The sequence below is a fragment of the Arvicola amphibius genome, chromosome 13 (assembly GCF_903992535.2).
Source record: "Arvicola amphibius chromosome 13, mArvAmp1.2, whole genome shotgun sequence".
In the NCBI taxonomy this organism is placed as follows: domain Eukaryota; kingdom Metazoa; phylum Chordata; class Mammalia; order Rodentia; family Cricetidae; genus Arvicola; species Arvicola amphibius.
The window spans coordinates 20,128,365-20,134,015 of record NC_052059.1 but is presented as its reverse complement, the minus strand read 5'-3'; the positions used below and the strand labels follow the sequence as shown (position 1 = coordinate 20,134,015).

General features: G+C 40.2%; 1 pseudogene; it reads left to right on the top strand.

Moving 5' to 3' along the window:
* Positions 1–676: 676 nt before the first annotated feature.
* Positions 677–966, top strand: LOC119800364 (annotated as a pseudogene).
* The last annotated feature ends 4,685 nt before the right edge of the window (positions 967–5,651 follow it).

Here is a 5,651-nt window from a genome sequence, read left to right as displayed (position 1 = left end):
GCAATTAAACTTTTAAAAATAAAAATGATAGAAAATGATGCTATATAAGACATCAAGACAGACAAAATTCCTCCAAGTTATTGTTTCAAAATATACTATAACCACGTGGAGTCACAGCATAGTAAAATGACCAAATCCTCAGAACACTGAAAGAAATAATTACAGGAAAAGAAACACTAGGTTCAAGGAAGATAATAAGAGCATCTTTTGTCTTTCCACAGAAATGATAGAAACCAAAAGCCACTGAAATAGCCTCTCGGCTGAAACAGAATAACTATTAACTTAGAATTCTATGTCTTAAGCAAATATTCCCTTAAATATTTAAATAGGAACTGGCACAGCAGTTAAGAACTGCTCTTTCCATTTTCTGGCTATTTACAAATAATGCTGCTATGAACATAGCTGGAAAAAAAATGTTCCTGTAATATGATTGAGCATCTTTTGATGCCCCTCAGCTGAAGAATGGATAAAGAAAATGTGGCACATTTACACATTGGCCTATTACTCAGTGGAAAAAAAAAAAAAAAAAAAACAACACAATGAAGGCGCGCCCTCCGCCTTGTCCGCCGCTGCTGCCTCCTTCTTCCGCCGCTCCTGGTGCTGCCTGTGTGCTCCTTCAGTGCAGACCTGGTTCCTCTTTTGTGAAGGGGCAGCTGAGGAGACTCCAGCGTTCGCCATGGCCGACGAGAAACCCAAGGAAGGAGTCAAGACGGAGAACAACGACCATATTAATTTGAAGGTGGCGGGGCAGGATGGCTGTGTATGGTGCAGTTTAAAATTAAGAGGCATTCACCACTTAGTAAACTAATGAAAGCCTATTGTGAACGACAGGGTTTGTCAATGAGGCAGATCAGATTCCAGTTTGATGGGCAGCCAATCAGTGAAACAGACACACCTGCACAGTTGGAAATGGAGAATGAAGATAGGATTGATGTGTTCCAGCAGCGGACAGGAGGTGTCTACTAAAAAGGGAACATGCTACTTTACTCCAGAATTTTGTTATAGACCAAGAATACATTAGCAATAGAAAGCCGCAATTTGGTTCCACTATATCCTGACTACTACAGTATAGTTTTCTCTATTCTTTCATTTCCCTGTCCCCGTTTCTTTATTGCACATAAAGTAACTGGTGTATGTGCACAAGCACATTGCGCTTTTTTTCCCTCCTTTTTAAAAATAAATGGCCCATGTTCTGTTTTGATTGGCAGCAGATGGAGGTGGTCTGGGGAAAAGTACTGGCTCTGTGAAAATACCCCTTGCTCCATTAGAGGCAGGCTCATTCAGCATACCCCCTGCTCCATTAGAGGCATGCTCATTCAGCTCTTATCTTTATATTCCAGGAAGTTATTTTGCTCTCAGTGTTTTAACAAAAGAACCCAACCACAAAATCCTTGCATACCTTTGTTCAATTGGAGAATTTTAATGTTTTTCATTTATCATTATAAAACCAAGGACAATTTTATAACATTTTTTTGTATGTAGCTGTTACATGTAGGGCAAACTGTCTTCAAGTAGGGATAAATTATTCTTGAACAAAATTATCTTAGATAGTTTTCCCTTCAAGTCAAGCGTCTTCTTGTTTAAATAAACTTCTTGTTTAAAAACAAAAACAAAAACGAAACAGAACAAAACAAAAAACAATGACATCTTGAAATTTGCATGCAAATGGATGGAACTGAAAAAAAAATCCTGAATGATGTAACCCAGACCCAGAAAGATGAACATGTTATGTTCTCACTCATAAGTGGATACTAGCTATAAAACAAAGGATATTGAGCCTATAGTTCATGATCCTAGAGAAGCTAAGTTTTCTTAGGTGAATCCTAAGAAAAACATACATAGATTCACCTGGAAAGGGGAAAGGTTGCTTGACAAAAATTGGGAGCCTGAGGGTAGAGGAGAAGGGAAGGGAGAAGTGTAGTGAGGAGCTGCGGGCAGGCCTGTTTCTCATCCCACCTGGCTCCAGCACGGCTAGCTTTACACCCGAAATAACAACACACAAATTATATTCTTTTAAATACTGCCTGGACCATTATTTTCTGCCTCTTACTCACATCTTGATTAACCCATATCTAATAATCTGTGTAGCACCACAAAGTGGTGCCTTACCGGGAAGTTTCTAGCGTACATCCATCTTGGGCTGGAGCTTCATCGCATCTGGCATCTCTCTGAGGAGAGGCACGACAGTCTGTCTAACTTAGGAGAGGCGTGGCATCTTACTGATCCTTCTACCTCACTTCCTCTTCCTGTTCTGTCTACTCCACCCACCTAAGGGGCGGTCTATCAAATGGGCCAGGCAGTTTCTTTATTAGCCAATGAAATCAACTCAAACAGAAGACTCTCCCATATCATTTCCCCTTTTTCTGTTTAAACAATAAAAGAAAGGCTTTAACTTTAACATAGTAAAATTACATATAACAAAATAGTTATCAAGTAAGAATTAGTTACAATACTTATATCCATTTTATCTTTATCATAACAAAGGAAAACTTTAACTATCTATTCATTCTTCAACTCCATCAAAGACTCCAGAAGGATATAATATTACCTAAGTAAATAAGAAGTAAGCAACTTACAAAACTCTAGAAATGACAGAGACATCTCGCTGCCTGGACAGTCACCCAAAGTTCCTCTGTACCGTTGGGGCATCCATCTTCGGCTTTCAGGCCCATAGTTTCCAGCAGACATTTCCATAAAGCAAGAAATTTCAAAGACAGTTCAGTCACTTTCTGCTGTGTCCTGCAGAATGTCTTGCAGACTCTTTTATGAATCAGGAATCCCGAAAGATCATCTCACTTTTAGGCAAGTTCAGCAGTCCTCTCTCTGAGGGTTCTCTATGTCCAGTTTATGCAATAGTCCAGGCAAGAGCAGTTTCTTGCCCAAATGGCTATCAAACTCAATAAGGATCCTCTTCGATGCCCATCATCTTCTTGAAGTAGATTGGTGCTGCCAGGAGCAGACATGTCTCATTGTCATGAACAGTCCTAAGTTATTAAAACATCTAAAATGCGATATTCTGTAGTCTTTGAAAGATATGAAGAATGCCTATGTAACTTAAAATATCTCTATATAGCTAGAAAATCTAACTAACATAACTACAGGTTTTAATATTATTGATAACCACCCATTAACAACCTATATACATTACATTTTTAAATGAACTACACAATCACAATACATTAATCAGTATCAGAAATACACATACATATAACAAAATTTACCTTAAATTTAAATCACTAAAGCAAAATCCATATCAATGCAAATTATTAATCTCCATATCATATCCCCTTTTAAATGTAAAAAAAAACATTTATAAACAATATTTGGGAACATGGGCGCAGTTATTTCTCTCCAAACTGCTTCCTGCTGAATGGGGACGCTGTTAATCAGATCTTTTTTGGTATAACCTGTGTGCCAGGTTCATCTCAGTCGGCAGTTGAGCGAAGTAATTTTTTGAGGGTGTTCACAGCAACCTTTCAGGAGGACGTGGTCTATCATACCATATTGGGATAGAAGCAATCCATATGGTCTCATTTTCTGTAAAAACAAAAGAAGAATCTCTTTTCCAAAGTATCATATCCTTAGATCCAAATTCTGAAGTCAAGGTATTTTCAAAATATCTATCTTGGATTAGTTCAGGAGCATTTATAAACAAATATCTTTTAACAGCTGTTGCTTCATCCTCAGCATTCAAACAATTAAAAAAGAGCATAATAGTATACAGTATCAAGATTCTCTGTGTATTTTCCATCTTTATGCGACTTTATTTTAACCTCTATTTCGTTTACTTTTTACTTTTACTTTTTGAGACAGGTTCTCTGTATATCTTTGTCCTGGAATAACTCTATAGACCAGGCTGTCCTTGAACTCAGAGGTCTACTTGCCTCAGCCTTGGATTAAAGGTGTGTGCTACCACACCTTGAACTCACAGAGATCTGTCTGTCTCTGCCTCCCAGGCATTGGGATTAAAGGTGTGTGCTGCCACACCTTGAAGTCACAGAGGTCAATCTACCTCTGCCTCCCAAGTGTTGGGATTAAAGGTGTGTACCACCACAACAAACTACTTCCTTTTTTTTTTCTTTTTTTATTTTTAAGAACTTTAACCTTTAGCCTGCATATATTTTTAACACATAGTAAAACATTTAGCCGTTTTCTTCGACTTTGAATCTTTCTTTTACTGTATCTCTCTCTTTTTCTGACCACATGAGTCTTTAATTTACCAAACAATATCGGTAGGACTAAAGCCGTGACTTTGACAGCTAGATCCAGCCCATTCCTTAGCTTTCCAGCCTCATGGCAGAGGTACTGGCTGTAGCCATGTTTATCACCACAGCTCTGTGGCCATTCAAGGTCCCTGCCAGCAAGCAAGCTGCAACAGTGTTAAACAACAACCAAAAGCTCCATAGTCAGGACCGCCTGCTTGAAAGAGTCAGAGTTTGCCCTGGCAGGATGGCCCAAAAAGCTGGCATTTTAAAACGGCACAGCTTTTTTCCTGCTACGGCTGAAAACCGAAAAACAAACATTCAGCTTTTCATCAACACCATTTAAGTGTTTCGTGGCAGGACCTCTTAAAAGAGCTGCAATGTTTTGCAGCTGAAGCTGAGTCAGGAAGCCTCTCTTAGATGAGAGCGTTTGCTCAGACCCGAGAAATTGCTGTTATCAAGAAAACATGCTTTACTCTAGTCTTTCCCAAGCTTTCTCGGGCTTTCTGTGGATTCAGTTATCCACGTTGGGTGCCATTCTGTAGTGAGGAGCTGCGGGCAGGCCTGTTTCTCATCCCACCTGGCTCCAGCACGGCTAGCTTTACACCCGAAATAACAACACACAAATTATATTCTTTTAAATACTGCCTGGACCATTATTTTCTGCCTCTTACTCACATCTTGATTAACCCATATCTAATAATCTGTGTAGCACCACAAAGTGGTGCCTTACCGGGAAGTTTCTAGCGTACATCCATCTTGGGCTGGAGCTTCATCGCATCTGGCATCTCTCTGAGGAGAGGCACGGCAGTCTGTCTAACTTAGGAGAGGCGTGGCATCTTACTGATCCTTCTACCTCACTTCCTCTTCCTGTTCTGTCTACTCCACCCACCTAAGGGGCGGTCTATCAAATGGGCCAGGCAGTTTCTTTATTAGCCAATGAAATCAACTCAAACAGAAGACTCTCCCACATCAGAGAAGGAAAGAGGGGAGAATAACTTGAGGAAACAGGATATTGAGATGGAGGAAGGACAGAGATGAGAGCAAGGAAAGAGATATGTTGATTGAGGGAGCCACTATGAAGCTAGTTAGAAACTTGACACTAGAGAAATTCCCAGAAATCTACAAGGATGACCCCAGCTAAGACTCTAAGCAATAGATGAGAGGGTGCTCAAACTGGCCTTGCCCTATAGTCAGACTGATGAATATCTTAAATGTCACCATAGAACCTTCATCCAGCAACTGATGGAAACAGAGGCAGAGATCTGCATTGGAGCACTGGGCTGAGCTCCCAAGGTCCAGTTGAAGAGTGAGAGGAGTGAGAATATGAGCAAAGAGGTCAGGATCATGATGGGGACACCCACTGAGAGAGTTTACCTGAGCTAATGGAAGCTCACCAACTCCAGCTGGGCATGGAAGGAACCAGAAGAGGTCCAAACTAGCCTCTCT